This window comes from Hemiscyllium ocellatum, chromosome 26 (genome assembly GCF_020745735.1).
Source record: "Hemiscyllium ocellatum isolate sHemOce1 chromosome 26, sHemOce1.pat.X.cur, whole genome shotgun sequence".
NCBI classification, from domain to species: Eukaryota; Metazoa; Chordata; class Chondrichthyes; order Orectolobiformes; family Hemiscylliidae; genus Hemiscyllium; species Hemiscyllium ocellatum.
Window position 1 is genome coordinate 22,576,305 of NC_083426.1, and position 20,410 is coordinate 22,596,714.

The window sequence follows — 20,410 nt, forward strand, 5'->3', positions numbered from 1 at the left end:
AGGAAAGAAAAGTGATTGATTTCTAAGTCAGGACAATGCATTGCTTTTTCTTTCCCCCATTCATTCACGGGATGAGGACATCACTGGCTAGACCAATATTTATTGCCCACCCCTAATTGCACAGGGAGCAGTTAAGAGTCAAGCAGGTTGCTGTGGGTCTGGAGTCACATATCAACCGGACTAGGTAAGGATGGACGATTTCTTTCCCTAAAGGACATTAATGAACCAGAACCAGATGGGTTGTTCCTGACAATCAACAATGGTCAGCATTAGTTTTTCATTGCAGATTTTTTAACATATTTAATTCAAATTCCACTATCTGCCATGGCAGGATTTGAACCCAAATTACATCACCTGGGAATCTGGATTAACACCCCAGCAATAATACCACTAGGACAAAGTCTGCCTCCTTGGGGGGAGGGGGGGGGGGTATCTTCTATTACAGTCTTAAATTATTTTCTATTCTAGTCCCTCTGCTACACAAAGATTATTATTAAACTGGAAGGGGCGTAAAAAAGATTTACTAGGATGTGGCTGAGAATGGAAGGTTTAAGTTATAAGGAAAGGCTAAATTTGCTGGGACTTTCTTCGCTGGAGTGTAGGAGGCTGGGGGGGGGGGGGGGGGGGGGGGGGGGGAGGTGATGGTGCTTTCTCCACCTAACCTGCACATCTTTGGACTGTGGGAGGAAACTGGAGCACCTGAGGAAACCATTGCAGACATGGGGAGAATGTGCAAACTCTACACAGACAGTCACTTGAGGATGGGAACGAACTCGACTCTCTGGTGCTGTGAGGTAGCAGAACTAACCACTGAGCCATCATGATACATGTCTACTCTAGTTTAGTATCTGAACCCTAGTAATTCCCAGGAAGTTGATACCGTGGGCCAGTGGGCGGCACGGTGGCACAGTAGTTAGCACTGGGTTCAATTCCCGCCTCAGGCGACTGACTGTGTGGAGTTTGCACATTCTCCCCATGTCTGCGTGGGTTTCCTCCAGGTGCTCCGGTTTCCTCCCACAGTCCAAAAGTGTGCAGGTTAGGTGAATTGGCCACGCTAAATTGCCCATAGTGTTAGGTGCAGGGGTAAATGTAGGGGAATGGGTCTGGGTGGGTGCGCTTCGGCGGGTCGGTGTGAACTTGTTGAGCCGAAGGGCCTGTTTCCACCCTGTAAGTAATCTAATCTCATCTAAGATAGAATGGCTTTAGTGATGATGATGCCATTAAATGTCAAGGGGTCAATGGTTAGATTCTCTTTTGTTGGTGTTGGTTATTTCCTGGCCTTTGTGTCGACCAAAAGTTACTTGTCCCTTGTCAGCAAGTTATGAAGTGTGGAAGGATTGAAAAGGGTGGCACTGGAAAAGCACAGCAAGTTAGGCAGCACCCGAGGACCAGGAGAATTGGTATTTCAGTCATAAGCCTTTCATCAGGAATGTGAGTGGAGGAAACTCAATTTCTACTTGGAAGATAGTGGAACTTAATCTAAAAGAATCTGGATTTGAAAATCTAAGATGACTATGAAACAATTATTGATATCATCCGTGTTTTTCTGCACTTGAGCGTGGACTGCTTCAGTAACTGGTGATTTGTGAATGGTGCTGTACATTGTGCAATCATCGTTGAACAGTCCCACTTCTGACCTTGTGATGAAGGAAAGGCCATTGAAGATGCAGCTGAACTTGTTGGGTCTAGGATACTACCCTGAGGAGCTCCTGCAGAGATGACTGACATCCAACAAAAACAACCATTTTTATTTCTACCAGTATGACTCGTACAAACAGAGAGTTTTCCACCTGATTCCTATTGACTTGAATTTTGTTAGAACTTCTTGAAGCTACACACAATCAAATGCAACTTTGATGGAAAATACACTCACTCTGATTTCCCCTCTGGAGTTCATCTCTTTAGTCCATCTTTGAATCAAGGCTGCAATGAGGCAATGAGCTAAGTGACCTTAGCAGAACCAAAGCAAGCAAGTTATTTTTTAACAGGTATTGTTTGATAACATTTTGATTATGCTCCCAGCCTGCTCTGCTATCCACTTTATAAAGCCAATGTTAATCCCCTGGCTTCATGATAATGGTGGAGTGGGTGATTTGCTAGATCATGATGTATTGAGTTTGAGTACAATTCTGCTGCTGCTGATAGCCCACAGAACCTTGTGAATGCCCAATCTTAACTTGTTAGATCTGTTCAAAATCTATCCCTTTTAACACAGCGGTAGTGCCACACAACACAGTGGAGAGTATCCTCAATCTGAGGACGGGATAACATCTCCATCCTGCTCCATTTTGCCAGAGCGATGAGGAGAGAAGGAGGAGTGAAGTGAGGGCTGCCGGGAAGGGTAAGTTTTCCCGCATAATAAGGGACTTACCTCGGGAGTCGGGCCTTCATTTTGCCAGAGCGGCGAGGAGAGAAGGAGGAGTGAAGCGAGGGCTGCCAGGAAGGGTAAGGGCTTAATTTATATTTGGGCAGTGGCTACACGTGTAGTATCTCCCTCCCGCCCCATTCCTCTAACCGGAAGAAAAAGACCTTATAAGGTAAGGCTTTTATTTCTTATCTTTCATTTTCATTTCTTTAAGTGCATTTTTTGGTTTCAATAGTCTGCATTAAGCTATGCTTACAATGGCAGGGGACCTCAGATCTGTGGCATGTGACTCTTGATTGATATGTCTGACATTTCTGACTTGTACACTTGCACGAAGTGTGGCCAGCTGCAGCGGTTGTTTGACTGCATGACGGCTCTGGAGCTGCGGATGGACTCACTGTGGAGCATCTGTGATGCTGAGGAGGTCGTGGATAGCATGTTTACTGAACTGGTCACACCGCAGGTTAGGATTGCTGAGGGAAACAGTGAATGGGTGACCAAAAGACATAAAAAGAGTAGGAAAGCAGTGCAGGTGTCCCCTGTGGTCATCTCCCTCCAAAATAGGTATACCGTTTTGGATACTGTTGGGGGAGATGGCTGTCCGGGGGAGGGCAACAGCTGTCAAGATCATGGCACCGTGGCGGGCACTGCTCTTCAGAAGGGCAGGGAAAAATCTCGTAGGGCCATAGTCATAAGGGATTCTATTGTGAGAGGAGTAGATAGGCACTTCTGTAGCTGAAGACATGACTCCCAGATGGTATGTTGCCTCCCAGGTGCTCGGATCAGGGATGTCACCGATCGGCTGCAGAGCATTCTAAAAGGGGAGGGTAAACAGCCAGTTGTCTTGGTGCTTTTAGGCACCAACAATATAAATAGAAAGCAAGATGAGGACCTGAAAGAAGAATTCAGGGAACTAGGAGAGAAGTTAAAGGGGAGCACCTCAAAGTTGGTGATCTCGGGATGACTAACAATACCACATGCTAGCCAGTGTAGAAATGAAAGAAACAGGCAGGATGAACACGTGGCTTGAGAGATGGTGTAGGAGGGAGGGGTTCAGATTTGTTGGACATTGGGACTGGTTCTGGGGAAGGTAGGACTATTACAAAAGGGACGGTCTACATCTGAACCAGACCAGAACCAATGTCCTTGGGGGAGTGTTTGCTACTGCTGTTGGGGAGGTTTTAAGCTAATGTGGATTGGGACTGGGAAGCAGAAGAGAAAACAAGTAGGCAGCGAGGTGGAGACTGGAGACTGTAAGAATTATGAAGATAGCATTAATAAAGGGAAGAGTAGGCAGAGAGCAGGTGAGCGGAAAAGAACTGGTGGCCTGAAATGCATCTATTTTAATGCAAGGAGAATAGTGTGTAAGGCAGATGAACTTAGGGCTTGCCTGGGAGTATGACATTATTGCCATCACAGAGACTTGGTTGAAGGAAGGGCATGATGATTGGCAACTAAATGTCCCAGGTTATAGACACTTTAGACAGGACAGGCAGGGAAGTAAAAGAGGGGGTGGAGTTGCATTGCAAGTCAGGGATGATATCACATCTATGCTAAAGGAGGACACTATGGCGGTCTTGGGCAGTGATGCATTATGGGTGGATCTGAGAAATAAGAAGGGTGCAGCTACATTGTTGGGGCTGTATTACAGGCCTCCCAACAGAGGACGTGAGGTAGAAGAACAAATAGGTAAACAGATTATGAATAGATGTAGAAGCAATAGAGTAGTGGTGATAGGAGATTTTAATTTTCTCAACATTGACTGGGGTACACTTAGTGTCAGAGGTCTGGGTGGAGCAGAATTTTGTACGAAGCATCCAGGAGAGTTTTCTAGAGCAGTATGTCAATAGTTTGATGAGGGAAAGGGCCATATTGGACCTGGTACTGGGGAATGAGCCATGACAGGTGGTAGAAGTTGCAGGGGGGGATTTCTTTGGGAACAGTGACCACAGTTCTGTAAGTTTTAAAATACTCGTAGATAAAGAAGAGAATGGTCCTGAGGGAAGATTACTAACTGGGCCAAAGCTAATTATATCAAAATTAGGCTGGAGATGGGGAATGTGAATTGGACACAGCTATTTAAAAGGAAGTCCAAATTTGAGATGTGGGAGACTTTCAAAGATAGGTTAAAGATAGTGCAGTATAGGCATGTCCCGTTGAAGGCAAAGGATAGGAAGCGCAAGATTTATGAACCATGGATGACAGGAGAAATTGTACGACTAGCCAAGAGGAAAAGGGAAACGTACATACAGCCTAGGCATCTAAGAACAGAACGGGCCCTGGAGGAATATTGGAAGAGTAGGACAAGTTTTAATCAAGGAATCAAGCGAGCAAAAAAGGGTTATGAAATAGTTTCAGCAAGCAGAATTAAGGAAAATCCCAAAGCATTTTATTCTTATCTTAGAAGCAAGTGGGTAACTAGAGAAAGGATTGGTCCACTAAAGGATAATGAAGGAAGTTTGTGCGCAGAACCTAAGAGAATGGGTGAGATTCTGAATGATTACTTTGCATCAGTGTTTGCTAAGGAGAACATGAAGAATGTTGAGATTAGAGATAGAAGTTTGATTAGTCTGGATCACGTTGGCATAAGTAGGGAATATGTGTTGGGTATGCTAAAGGCTATTAAGGTGGACAAATCCCCAGAACCGGATGAGATCTATCCCAGGTCATTGACGGAGGCGAGAGAGGAAATAGCTGGGGCTCTGACAGATATATTTATGGCATCCTTAAATAGAGGTGAGGAGCCAGAGGACTGGAGGGTAGCTTATGTTGTCCTCTGTACACGAAGGGTAGTAGGGATATTCCAGGTTAACTACAGACCAGTGAGCCTGATGTCGGTGGTGGGGAAGTTGCTGAAGAGGGTACTAAGAGATAGAAAAGAATGAGCTTCTCAGTGATAGGAAATATGTTTTTGTGCAGGGGAGATCGTGTCTTACCAACTTAATGGAGTTCTTCGAGGAAGTGACCAAGTTGTTAGATGAAAGAAGGGCTATTGATGTCATATACGTGGACTTTAGTAAGATGTTTGATAAGGTTCCCCATTGTAGACTAATAGAGAAAGTGAAGTCACATGGTGTGCAGGGTGTTCTAGCTAGGTGGATAAAGAACTGGTTGAGCAACAGGAGACAGAGAGTAGTAGTTGAAGGCAGTTTCTCAAAATGGAGAAAGGTGACCAGTGGTGTTCCACAGGGGTCAATGTTGTGGCCACTGTTGTTTGTGATATACATAAATAATCTAGAAGAGGGCACTGTTGGTATGATCAGCAAGTTTGCAGATGACACAATGATTGGTGGAGTAGCAGAAAGCACAGGGGACTGTCAGAGAATACAGGAGGATATAGATAGACTGGAGAGTTGGGCGGAAAAGGGGAAGATGGCTTTCAATCCAGACAAATGTGAGGCAATGCACTTAGGCAAGTCTAATTCTAGAGCGAATTACACAATGAATGGAAGAGCCTTGGAAAAAGTTATTGGGCAGAGAGATCTGAGAGTACAAGTCCATTGTACCCAGAAGGTTGCTGCACAGGTGGATAGACTGGTCAAGAAGGCATATAGAATGCTTGCCTTCATTGGACGGGGTATTGAGTATAAGAGCTGGCAAGTCATGTTAAAATTATACAAGACATTGGTTCAGCCACATTTAGAATATTGTGTACAGTTCTGGTCGCCGCATTACCAAAAGGATGTGGACGCTTTTAGAGAGGGTGCAGAGAAGGTTTACGAGGATGTTGCCTGGTATGGAAGGTGCTAACTATGAAGATAGGTTGAGTAGATTAGGTTTATTTTCACTAGAAAAAAGGAGATTGAGGGGGGACCTGATTGAGGCTTACAAAATCACGCGGTGGATAGAGACAAGCTTTTTCCCAGGGTGAAGGATTCAATAACCTGACGTCATGCTTTCAAGGTGAGAGGTGGAAAGTTTAAGGGGGATACACACAGCAAGTACTTCACACAGAGGGTGGTGGGCATTTGGAATGCATTGCCAGCAGAAGTGGGAGAGGCAGGCATGGTAGATTTATTTAAGATGCATCTGGACAGATGCATGAGTAGGTGGGGAGCAGAGGGTTACAAATGCTTAAGGAATTGACCTGCAGATTTAGACAGCACATTTGGATTGGCTCAGGCTTGAAGTGCCGAAAGGCCTGTTCCTGGGCTGTAAACTTTCTTTGTTTGTTCTTTTCTAATGTGAGGGTGGGATAAGATATCCACAAGGATCATGTGATCATCATTCCTGCGGACACTGTTGCGAACAAATGCTTTGCATGAGGCAAATTGCTAAGTTGAAGTCAAGTGTGATTTTACTCAATATCTGCCACAGACCCGAACTGGAAGCAATGTAATTTAGAACTTGGCCAGCTCAGTCCTCCGTGATGCTGCTAAGATGCTGTTGGTGATGGACATTGAAGTTTCACACCCAGGGTTTAATTCCATGCCCATACCACCCTTAGTACTCCCAAATAAGTGGTGTTCAACATGGAAGAGTACTGGTTCATTAGCCGATTGGGGTGGTGCAGATGGTTAACGTGGTAGTCAGCAGGAGGGTTCCCTCCTCATGTGTAATCTGATGCCATGTTACCTCATGGAATCCAGAGGCAATGTTGAGGACTTCCAGGGCAATTCCCTCCTCACTGTAGATCACTGCACTACCACCTCTGCTGGTTGTGTCTGCTGATGGATCAGGATGTACTCAGGGTGGGAATGTTATTGTCTTCAACGGTGTCTGTAAGGGGTGACTCTATGAGTATGACTATGTCAGGTTACAGCTTCACTAATCATCAAGCCAGCTCTTCCAATTTTGGTTCAGATATTAATAAGGACAGTCTTGCAGAGTTAACTCTTAAGTGTAGCTTGAGTCTTACATGAGGGTCTCATGTATCTTTGCTGTAAATTAACTAGCTATCACATGCTATATAATATGTTAACAATGACTGAACACCACTTCTGGTGAAGTCTTTGAGTTGACACCTTTCTGAGTTGATGACTTAGACTACTGCCAATGTTAAGAGTGTGTTGTTGGAAAAGGTCAGGCAGCATCCAAGGAGCAGGAAAATCGATGTTTCAGGCTGGAGCCCTTCATCAGGAATCCAATTTTGGCAGTGAATCTACCCAAGGCTAGTTCCATTGGACACAATCACAATGGAAACCGTGATAACAGAGCTAGTATCCAAACATACACCAGAAATGTGATGTATTCTGTGAGTATAACAAAGCTACTGGATTTTGAACTATCAGAAAGGAAGAAACTGCCACAGAGACAACAGCCTTGCCTCTCTCTATCTCTCTTTTTCTCTGAAATCTCTTTTGTCACATTTTGAGAATTTGAAATCCATTATAAGTCTTTACTGTTGCATGTCCTGAGTTCTTAAATTGAGCTCTCTGAATTAATGCAACTCTATCCAAAAGAAGATGAGAATTCACCCAGCCAATGATCCAATGAGAAACCCTTGAACGAGCAACTAGTGTGAAAATTACCCTTCAGCTGTAAACAAGCATCTGGATGATTCGTTAATAATTTTATTAGTGATTTTAAATTTGTTTGGTCACGTGTTAAGATTTTAATGAATTTGTGCTTAGGAAATTGTGTCTATGTTTTTACTTTTGCATTTGCGGATACTTGGATATCTTTGTATTTTTTAAACCTGCTGTTAAAATTTTCTACAGCATTGCTGGAAAGAACTTTAGAATAAAGCTAACACGTGTTAATTTAAGGAAGCTGGCTGATTATTTCCCACACTAAGTTGTTCATAGTGAAGTACTAAATTATTAAATTGGCAATATGACTTTCCTTTTGAACTCAAGCTCTTTTGTCGTCATTTCAGAATTGGGAAAAGAGGATGCAGTTGACCTGTCCAGAATCATTTGGAACTATTCCCTGACCTGACTTTATGACTTTCTGCATTATGTCAATTTTTAATGAAGCCACAATAGCAAACGCTTGACATTAGCGGAAGTTAAGGATAAATTAATGCTAGTTTTAGTCCAAAATCTTAAAAATTTTAATATGTTGCGAAGATGTAATAACTTATGAAAGATACAATTCCTTGGTGTGCATTTTCTTTGAAACATTTCAATTGTATCAGAACATGTATTTATGTAATAGCTTAAAGACAATTTATGCAAAGAAGCACAAAAAAGTGTGACACTTTTCCGAAAAACATACTTTATTCATACAAAATTTGTAAAATTACATGCCATGACAGTTCAAAAACAGTCACCAAAAGTAAGAAGCTCAAATTCTTTCTATTATGTTGGTGGTATCCTAAGGTCACTCATTACAATTACAGTTATGCATAACAGCTACACTGGACATTGTATGGTTAAGATACCACCTGAGAAGTGTCAAAGATTTCAGCCTCCCAATGTACCATGGCAGATGGGCCTCAGACTGCAGCATTTTCCCTTTGCAGCGGCTGTCCAAAGTTTCAGTCCTGCATCTGCGATACTGAAAATAACACGCCTATCACCAACTGCAAACCAGCCCCACATCATCCCTGGGTCTTGACCCCTGTGTGCCTGCTCTGGAGCTGACACCAGGCACCCCACTTCCCATCCCCTGAGCTGGATCTGAACACTCCCACCCCATCACCTTACCCCTGCTCTACGGTTTAGACATCCTTTTCACATTTCTGGACTTGATACCCGCAAGCCAAATCCCCTTCTCCACTTCAAATCTGACCCCTATTTATCTTGGACTGAAAACTCCTTCTACCATTTCAGGTCTGAACCTACTCCCTCCACTCTGGATCTGACTCTTCCTTCACCTATCTCCGGGATCCTCTCCTCTCTTCTCCCATTTTTGTGCTCTGCTTCTGATTTACCTTCACCCCTTCCTCCTACTTTCACCGCTCTGAACCTGATCTGCTTCCACTTTACTACCCTCAACATGTACCAGCCTGTTCTCCTGCCACCAGACCTGATTACACCATCCCCCACACTGACCCCGCAACTGCTGACATGTTTTCACCCACACAGACTGCATAAGACTGCCACTTCTTGTAAAGTCTGTTTCAAAGTGCCATTAGTGCTCAAAAGATTAAAAAATAAATCAGCCTTATCAGTTGGTTATATATTTATTCAACCAAGCATCATTTCGGTCTGCTTCAAACCAAAACTGTGATGCAACAGTGGCCTCAGTAATCATATGAGACTGTCTTGCTGGCAGTTTTGAAACCCATACATAGCAACAGAAGAAATAGGAACAGGAATAGGCCATTCAGCCCTTTGATCCATCTGCACCATTCAATATAGTCATGGTTGATCATCCAACACAATACCCTGTTTCCATTTTTGCACCACACCCTTTGATCCTTCTAGTCTTAAGAACAAATGCTGCTTTGTAGCCTTAACTTCATGTACAGACTGTTATTAAGCGCTGTTGAAAGGACCCCAGAAATCTAACCTGAGCCTGTAAGAACTAAACAACTTTATTAAAATAAAAATTACCGAACCCTTCTCCATTCAAAAGATATTATCTTTTTGTGATGTACAGAATTTGCAGATAAGTCTCAGAATAAATACTGAGATAAAACTAATTATTTCAATAGAAAAAGTTCCAAATGTATTGGGTGACTTTTAATCTTCTTAGAAATTTAGCTGGAATCTAAAATGATGCACTTATGAACATATGAATTTGAAGTAGAAATAGATCATTTGGCTCTTAGAGTTTGCTCTGCCATTCAATAAAATCATGACTGATCTGCTTGTGTTCCATATTCAACTTTTGCATTGACCCCAATAACTTTTGATTCCTCTGCCTAACAACAGCTTACCTATCTCTGCATTATTAAAATTAATGACTCCCACCTCCATTACCTTCTGAAGCATGGAGTTCCAAAGAGTTACAATGCTCTGAGAGAAAATAAGTCTCCTCATCTCTGTACTAAAAGGGGGCCCATTAGTTTAAAAATGCTCCCTAATTGTGTACTGACACACAAGAGGAAACATCCTTTCCTCATCCACCTTGCCAAGAGCATTCAACATCATGTAAACATCAATCAAATCTTCTAAACTCTCCCAATTCTTCTAAACTCCACTGAAGACAAGCCCAGTCTGTCCAATTCTTCCTCACAACAAACTACTCATACTGGGTACCAATCTAGTAAACCTCTTCTGAAGTGCATTGAATATATTTATATCCTTCTTTAAATTAGGAAACTAAAACTACATCCTCATAAATCTTTTCTGAATCCTTTCAAGTCTCACAACATCCTTCCTTTCGCAGGGAGACCAGCTTTGCACACAATATTCCAAAAGTAGTCTAACCACTGTCTTGTACAACTGCAATGTGACCTCCCAATCCAATACTCAATGCACTGACCAATAAAGGCAAGCATGCCAAACACCTTCTTCACTATCCTAAGTGGTACTCCATTTTCAGGGAACTATGCACCTCACTCCAAGGTTTTGTTGCAATGTGGTCTCAGCAATCCCCTGTTAATTTAAGCATTGCATTCTTATTTTTATTTTCAATTCCTCTCATTAACCTTCTTAATCACTTATGGAGGAGTATCATGCACTGTGGGTAAAGTGGACTCTGTTGATATATTGTACTTGAATTCCCATAAGGCAATTGATAAGGTTCCATATGAAAGGTTACTGCTCAAAGTAGGAGCTTATAATAAAGGGCTAATATATTAACATAGATAGTAGTTTCACTGACTCATGCACAAAATTGTAACTCAAATGCTGGAGACTGAAAAGGAAAGAGTAGAAGATAAAAGCACTTCCTTCATGAAATTCCAAGTTAGCACACTTTGTCTCTTGCAGTAGACTTTACTTAAAGCAGCACTTTCCCTCATGCACCATATTCTCACTTTGACCCAAATATCCAAACATACTTACTCGGCTTCAGGCTCATTCAGACTAAGTCTCCCTCAAACCAACCATGTATCTTGTGCTTTCCAAAATTAAATTGGGGTGGCACGGTGATTCAGTGTTTAGCACTGCTACCTCACAGCGCCAGGGACCCAGGTTCAATTCCAGCCTCAGGTGACTGTCTGTGCGCACATTCTCCCTGTGTCTGTGTGGGTTTCCTCCCATAATCCAAAGATGTGCAGGTTAGGTGAATTGGTCAAACTAAATTGCCCATAGTCAGGAGTGAATATGGGGAATGGGTGGGTTACTCTTCGGAGGGTCGGTATCGACTTGTTGGGCTGAAGTGCCTGTTTCCATACTGTAGGGAATCTAATCTAAATTGCCAATTCTTACCAATGTAGCTACCTTTCTATTGATTATTATGCATGAAAGGCAATCAGTTCTATTTGATATTACACAGGTAATTTTATTATATTTAAAAACACTCAGTGATGGTGTTTTGTTGGTGATCTTAATTCTATGAGTTTTTCATTTTTTTTCTGTGTCTTGTAAATGTATGCTAAAGACTATTCAGGAAGAAGAGGCTCTCTATATGAAGCTTGCAGATTCGACAGAAGGAGTAAAATTGGCTCAATAGAGATTCAAAGTTTGAGATTAGTAGCTAGCTTAAACAATGGATTTGCAACTTTCTAATCCTCAAGTGTCACAAGTTGATTATGATGACAGATTGAGATTAGTTTTGCACAAGGCCTTTACTTGCCTTTATATGGCATCGGTACCCAAATATCCCAAAAGAGTTTCAAAGCAATCAGAAAAATAATGACTGTAGCACCGTATTTAATATAAATTTACACACTCATTCAAATAATTTACATTTCCAAATGTTATATTCCTTCTGTTGATTTCAGGCAATCTTAATATCGTGGCATTGACAACAAATTTCAGAATGGTGTAAAATCAAAGAGAAGAGACATTTGAGGAATTAATTTTAGTTTGTCATGAGTGGAATATATTCTGAAAAATTCTAGTCTGACAGTTTGACAATGGCTGAAAGCAGGATAAACTGTTTAAAATAATCTACTTTCATTAAAGAGAAAACAATCTTTTACAGTCTTTTGATGAAACGTTATGGATTTGGGTGCATGGCAGATTGGTTAAGGGGAAGCTGAAGTAAAATCAAACTGTCTTCAGGCTTAGACATCCAAGCAGTCATATTTATTTATTTGTTCATGGGATGTGGGAGGTGGGGCCATCCCAATTTTCAAGAGGGCAGTTAAGAGTCAACCAGATTGCTTTGCGTCTGGAGTCACATTTAGCCCATACTGGGTAAGAGCAGCAGATATCCCTCCCTAAAGGACATTAGTTAAACCGATGAGCATTTATAACAATCATTAGCAATTATATGGTTGCCATTGGGCTAGCTTTTTCTTCCAGATGTTTTATTAAGTTCAAACTTCACCATTTGTCATTTCTCCAGACACATTAGCCTGTGAGCTCTGAACTACCAATGACATTATCACCATGCCATCATATTCCCTTACTAGTATTCACTTTAATATATTAATTATACATTAATACTAAATACTGCAATACATAAAGATCATAAACATATCAGGGTCTGACTGAGAGTTACATGATCTATCTTCATATCAGTCTAGGTTGCTTCAGTCTAGATTGTTGCAATCTGGTGGTGTTCTTCAAGTGTGTGAATTTCCATGTAGTGTGTTCTAGCTTTGCCCACATTGCTCTGTTTATGTTCAGTAAGGTGCAGCTCTGTGAAGGTTACTGGAAGGTTACACCAGATCCTGGGCAATTATATGATGAGCTTGTATGAAATTCCTCTCTGCAACGTTAACAATGACAGTATACCATTGAAAATAAATGAGTTTATATTCATTCTAAAATATTAAAAAAGAATTTCAGACATAACTATTTATGCACAAATGTTCCATGGAACTACTTGAGGGGGCAGCTTTTTCAACAGAGATAACATAAGCTGCAACGTTTTAACTCTATTAAATATGTCTTTGGAGCTTTACAGCACAAAAATTAATTTTAACCAATTCTTCTTTAATTTCCTTTAATTTCTTCTCTGACTAGTTTCTGCTTTTAATTATTTTATTTCCATTTTTCTGTTTAATTTCTTGCCACTTAGCTCTCTAAAGATTCCGACTAATAGGAGCAGTGTATTTCTGATCTTGCTCACTTGATATCTTGGTATAAGAGCATTAAGATGTAGGGGCAATTCTGCTTTGCCATTCAATAAGATCAGGACTGATCCGATAATCCTTAACTTCACTTTCCTGCTTTTTCCCCAGAACCTTTGATTCTCTCGCTGATTAAAAATTTGTCTATCTCAGCCCTGAATATACTTAATGTCCCAACCTCTATTCAAGGTAAAAATGTCACCAGCAGTTTCTTCTTCAAGCAACAAAGGCTTATTTATATTTGTAAAAAGCACGTATATATTCATTATTACATATATCAGCAAAAAGAAATAGATCAATGTTGAAATTTAGTTTGGATTGCATTTGGACAAATCCTAGAGGAAAATACACGTTTAAAGGTTATCATCTCAAAATAGCTCAGAAGAAATTGTACCTAAATCATATTTATTTTAATGCCTTCTGCAAACTTAATCTGTTGCAACAAATCATGTCAGGCAGATTCAAACATTTCTAGAATAGTTCCCCCAAAACTATCCAGTGGCTTGACTCAAAGGAAGGCATCCTTGGGGCAAGTTTTACATTAAGTAGGCAATTTTAATGTCACTGTTGAAGACTGATACTAGTTAAACTGCATATTGCATGTTGTCAGATATGAAGCAATTAATCGTGATGATGTTGTCAGATATGAAGCAACTAATCGTGATGATGTAGCTGATGTTTTTCCTCTCTCGTGAGTAGAGCAGAAGAAGGCGAGAGAAGCGAAGCATGGAATAGAGCAGGAGAAAGGAATTACAGTATAAATAATGTTATAGTACTGAAGAGAATAAGGGAACTTATTACACAGTGAGGATCAACAAGAGATGCTAGAGTTCAAGAACACTGGTAGCCTACTAAAGTAGCCACAAAGAATATTTATGTATTGAAAGAGTTGATAAGGATGCCTCCACAAATACAGAGATTGCAACAATGCCTTATGAGGCAATGCCTGACAGAGGGAACCACAAACGTCACTGGATGCACTGTCTGGAGTAAGTAGCTTTACAAGAAATAATGAGAAATTTGAATGTAAAATTGAATCATTAGCTTGGGCCTCAGTAGTTCAGTAACAATCAAGCCAACACAGGTTCAATGAAAAACTGAGAATTTGCTGCCATTTACTCATACTGTGATGGAGGCTGGCCAAAGCAAAAGCCTAGTGGATTGAGCAAAATGAACTATTTCAAGCATTGTCAGTATTTCCCAGTTGTAGATGGTGTTATAAAAGATTGGGCGCTCTAGCTTCACTGCAGAGTTATCATCCCAGGCCAACGGCCAAATTTATGTTTCAGTCCAGTTAGGACTAGATTAGATTAGACTTACAGTGTGGAAACAGGCCCTTCGGCCCAACAAGTCCACACCGACCCGCTGAAGCGCAACCCACCCATACCCCTACATTTACCCCTTACCTAACACTACGGGCAATTTAGCATGGCCAATTCACCTGACCCGCACATCTTTGGACTGTGGGAGGAAACCGGAGCACCCGGAGAAAACCCACACAGACACGGGGAGAACGTGCAAACTCCACACAGTCAGTCGCCTGAGTCGGGGATTGAACCCGGGTCTCAGGCGCTGTGAGGCAGCAGTGCTAACCACTGTGCCACCGTGCAGTCATTATTGGTTAAAAAATAGATACAGCAAGAGATCCAGGGAACTTAGTAAGAAAATAAAACCACAGATCCCATGGTTTTGAACAACAATAAAATTTACTATACAATCCATAATGTATGTCCAACTTATTTCTAACACTCAGAATCAAAATACGATATATATGAACATCTCAAACACAGATCAAATATCGAATGTAATCAAGACAGATCTCATTGATTTCTCAGTAACTCCCCCAGATACAGTGGGTCATTAAGTCTCACTAACTTTCACAAGAGGTTATTATACTTCACTTTTACTGATCTAGCCTTCAAATTCCTCTCAAGAGCTCTCCCATCATGTACTGCCTCAATGACTGTTCCAAAATGGTCAATCAGCCTTTGTTCCCACATCTGAGTTCCTCTGAACTCCAAAATTGCACTCAGTACTAATTCACACACACAATTGCTGGCTCTTCATTGACAGCTTGCTTCAATGAGCCATTACTACCCCTAAATGTTTTGCCCTGATTTCTAAGTTGCTTCAAGCAAATACTGCTTGTGAGTTTTTCCAAGCCCACTCTTTCAATTGCTGACGTAACCTAAGTCTTGCAGATGAATGTGGAATCTCTATTTTAAAGCTACGTAGCTTCAGAAGTTGGCATACTTGGCAAATCATGCTGTAAAGAAGACTGTCATTGTTTAATTTTAGTCTGAGGTTATGACCTGAGATGCAGAAAATAGGTTGTATCTTATTGTGCCTGGTTAAATCATTCCAGCTTTGTGTATGGGCAATGGACATGTATTGTCGTGAAATCAGTACCAACTGTATTTAACATGATGGCTTTTTATGGATTGTAAATATTAGATATTTTGAAAAAAAACTTGTGTTAACCTATGCCTGTTGCCTTGTATGAATTTAAACACTGAGGTATCTTGGAAATTAAGACTTCCCTTGAGTGCAAGTTATGCCTTTAAGTTTAATGGAGAGTTGATCTTTATTGAAGATATAAAACAATTATTTTAATTCTGCTCCTGCATTCTGCTGTAAGCCAATATAAATTTAGACTGCATTTGGACTGTATGTTTTCATTCAGTTAGTTAGGATGAATAAGTAAGCAAAAAAAACAAAAAAAAACGATCCCTCATGAACATCTCAAGAGGTTCACTTGAGAAAGAAAAAATGATTTGACCTATTCTGCTCTGACTTCCAACTGTCAACAGGAGGGGTCTCTGATATGTAATTATGAAATACTGAGATTCATAAATCATAATGATTTAACTGGCCATACGACTTGTTAACAGTAAGAGAGGAGACACTAGTCTGAATTGGGAACACAAAGCTCTAAGACACAATGCTACAGAGCTGTATTCGATAACTGACTATGTCGAGATGTAAATAAAGATACATTACAGTACATGAGGAGTTGAACATCCTTAAAATCAAGGAGCAAGCAGCCTCAGGGATAATGCATATGCAGTAACCTACAACTCAGAGATAGGCCAGACTGGTACCTTAATGAGGAACGCTTTGTATTGATTTAAAACACTCGATAAACAATGGTGGCAGATAGGAAGGAATCTTAACAGGCAGAATCTAAAGTTAAAACTCCAAAGTACATAGCTTAAAAAGGAATGTCTCTGAACTTTCAACAGAGAAAAATCAAGAAAGTTTTGAAGGCAGGTCAAGACCTCAGAATACTTTGAGGAAAGAACGTTGCAAACAGAGGAGAGCTCAGGACAGGGAAAATACATCAGATGACTTTGATTACTTGGCTGCAGAGTGAGAACAGTCTGAAGGGCAGGAAAAAGAACCTCAAAAGATTTCAAAGCCTAACCACGAACTGGCAGTCCCCTGGAGAGTTAAAATACAGCATGAGAACACTTTGACAGTAAGAAGGAAATCCTTCTCATGAGCAGTCGCTCATGTCAGGCAGATACAATGGTCCATAGGGATGACAGATCCAGTTGAAAGCTTAGTATTAGCTCAATTATTTGAAAACATGGAAGGTCAAAATAAGGCTAGAAGTGAGTGCTCTGGAAGTTTCACTTTTAGCGCTATCGAATACTTCACATGTGAAGGAGCAGTGCCATTATATCAGTATATTTTTATATGTATAGATACAATAGCTGGTGATATTCTAGGAAAACAATGCGTGAAAGAAAGTACACTTGCATATGATACACTGGATATAAGATTTGGGACATATCTTAGCTACAAAAGAAATTTGGTGATCAAGGGGAGAGATTTAATCAACAGCCTCAGAATCAATAGAGGAGAATCAAGAGACGCTTATTAAACTGACTTATATTGTCTTGCAGGTCATTGCAGTACAGAATTTTGAAGGATGAATTGCTTAGAGACTACATAGTAGTCAATGTGAGGAATGAGAAGTTTTCACACTTTTTTTCAATTCACAAATAACTCAGCATTGGAACAGACAATCCAGTTCATTACACAGAGAAAAAAAATCTAGGCCTACAATTGGTCATTACCGTAAGGAAACATTCAGGATTCTTCTGACACAGCCAGATGGGCACCTCTAAGCTGGAGTTGTCACCCAGCTGAAAGCCTACCAAAAGATGATGAATCAACATTATTAATTATATTTATATTGCACAGTATGCTGTTCAAAACAGAGTCACAACCTATCGGATGCATCAGAGCTTGATATGGCAACTGCTCTGTCCAAGACCACAAGAAAATACAGAGAGTTGTGAACACAGCCCAGTCCATCACAAAATACAGCCTTCCTTCCATTGACTCCTTTGACACTTCCTGCTGCCTTGGGAATGCAGGCAACACAAGCTCAGACCCATCCCAACCCAGTTTTAATCTCTTCCACCCTTTTCCATTGTGGAGAAGGTACAAATATTTGAAAACGTACCAACAGATTTAAGAAAAGCCTCTTCCCCACTGTTATCAGATTTATGAACAGACTTCTCATAACTTAGAGTTGATCTTTCTGTGTACCTTCTCTGTAGCTGTAACAATATATTCTGCATTCTGTTCTGTTAACCTGACGTGCTCATGTAAGGTATGATTTGTCTGGTTAGCATGCAAAACTTTATCTTAGTATGTGTGAGAATAACAAATCAAATCAATGAATGCCCAGCTGAATGCTACAAGTGTGGTCAGTTAGGCCACTTTAGAGAATGTTGCAAGTTAACAGCTGATTGAACAAATCAAATGCAAAGAAATCGTACTACAAAAGGAAAACTTTAACAAATATGGAAATCACACAAGAAGGAGCAATTTTAAGAAGTTAAAGATACAGAAAAAAAAGTGAAAACAACATCCCTGGCAATGATCAAAGAAAGTCTAAGCAGATTCTGGATCATTAAATTAAAAGTTTGGAACATAACTCAAGCTTAACATAAACTGTTTGCCACAGTTGAAGTTCATGAGAGTCAAATTGGCAAACATAAAATTTGACGGTCCAGGAGGCACACATCTTCAGGTGCATGGCCAACATTACCACCTGCAAGTTGCACACCATCCTGACATCTTTGATCCTTTAAACGCAGGGCCAAAATCCTGGAACACACTTCCTAAGAGTTCAGTGGGTGTCCCTACATCCCAAAGACTGCAGCAGTGTAAGAAATTTCTGCAGGGCAATTAAGGGTAGGCAGTAAATGTTGGCTTTACCAGCACCCATGAATGAAATTAACAAATCACTGAGAAGTTTAGTCATGCAAGACAAAACGTCAGTGAAACTCTGTATACATTAAGAAACCACAATACCTCACTGTTGAGCAGAAATGCATGTATTTGTCTAAGTCCCTTAGAAAGAGTGGTTACAATACTTTAAAAAATGAAAGTTGAAGAGGATTTCAGCAAGAGTTCTCAAAACTATCCAAAATCTTAAGTAAATTGAATCAGGAGCATCACATAACTGCAAGAAAATGTGAAACCCATTATGTGTTCCTAGAAAATTTCCTCAACTTCTGATGGGAAAAGTAAAATCACAGTCAGGTATTATGATTGAAAGCAGGGCCACATTGCCAGAGACAGAACTGATGCAATGGTGCTCAGGTCTAATAACTGTTTCTGAGATAAATGGAAAACTAATAGTGTGGGGGGACCTTATTCAGTTAAACAATGGAATGAGGAGGATATTCCACCCTATTTAATTTGTCAATGATGGTTTGGCAAACTTGGCAATAAACAAGTTTTTCGTACAAACGGATGGCAACAGTATGTTCTGATACGCTTAGACCATGACTCAAGATTGCTGACTACATTGATTACACAGTTCAGATGGGGTTACATCAACCATCCAGAATCTGGATCTTCATTACCCCAAAGCTTTATGAGATGCATTGTCTAGAATTATAGAAGGGTAACAGGGAACCTTTCACCACTTGATCATATTTGGGTCCACGGCAAGGTGAAGATGGAACAAAAACAGACGATCAGGGACATTTTAACATCACTACAGAATGTAAGCCTTGCATGAAGTGAGACAGTTCACTAGAATGAGAAATATCATTAAAGAATATTCAATACCCAAGGTAAAATATCATCGTGGATTCAAGGAAAACAAGAGTATCAGTGAATTTCATTCATTGAAGTGAGTAAATGATGTACATCTCTTCTAAGGCTTCTATGTTAAGTTTCAATTCTGTTCCAATCTTCAATTTTATGATCCAGAATCTACTTTGACTTTCTTTGACCATCCTTGGGGATACTGTCTTCACTTTTTATTCTGCAACTTTAACTTTTTGAACTTTCTCCTTTTTGCATGATTTCCATATCTGTGGAAGTTTTCCTTTAGTGGTATGATTTCTTTGTTTTTGATTTGTTAGAGCTGCTATTAACTTGCAACTTTTTCCTAAAGTTGCCTAAATCATATGCAAACGTTTATCCCTACTTAACCAATTTTCCACAACCCACAAGACAGCTGTTCAACAAAAGACCAGCAATGGTATTAGAGTCAGGAACAGACCGCAGCTGATGATATGTGACCAGGGAATCATCTATGTCAGAAACAAAGCACAAATAATAGTGGATATTTATTTAAAGGCTGCAGAGGATCATGGAGAAAAACAGGTTTTTATTCTTGGAGAGGAAATACAGTCTAATCTATGGCAGCAAAAGAAAACATTTCACTTCACAATACAAGGAAAATTCAGATAAATTCCTACAGCTCAAAAATCTGATACATTCTACAAAGATTAGACAATATAGTCTGCAAGTGTGGCCAAAAAATGTCCAGCAGAGCAAAAGCTGAATAGGTACCATGGACAGAAACAATACTTGATAATAGTGGAAGATTTATTGGCGTGGGGCCATAATGTAGTTATATCAAATTTAACTCAAAGAGAAACCTGATGGAAACTCCACAGGTATCATGAATTGAAGAGGAAGAGCACAACAATCTATGTGATTGCCCTGTATTTCAAAAGACATAGCAAATGACATTTTGTAATAACAAA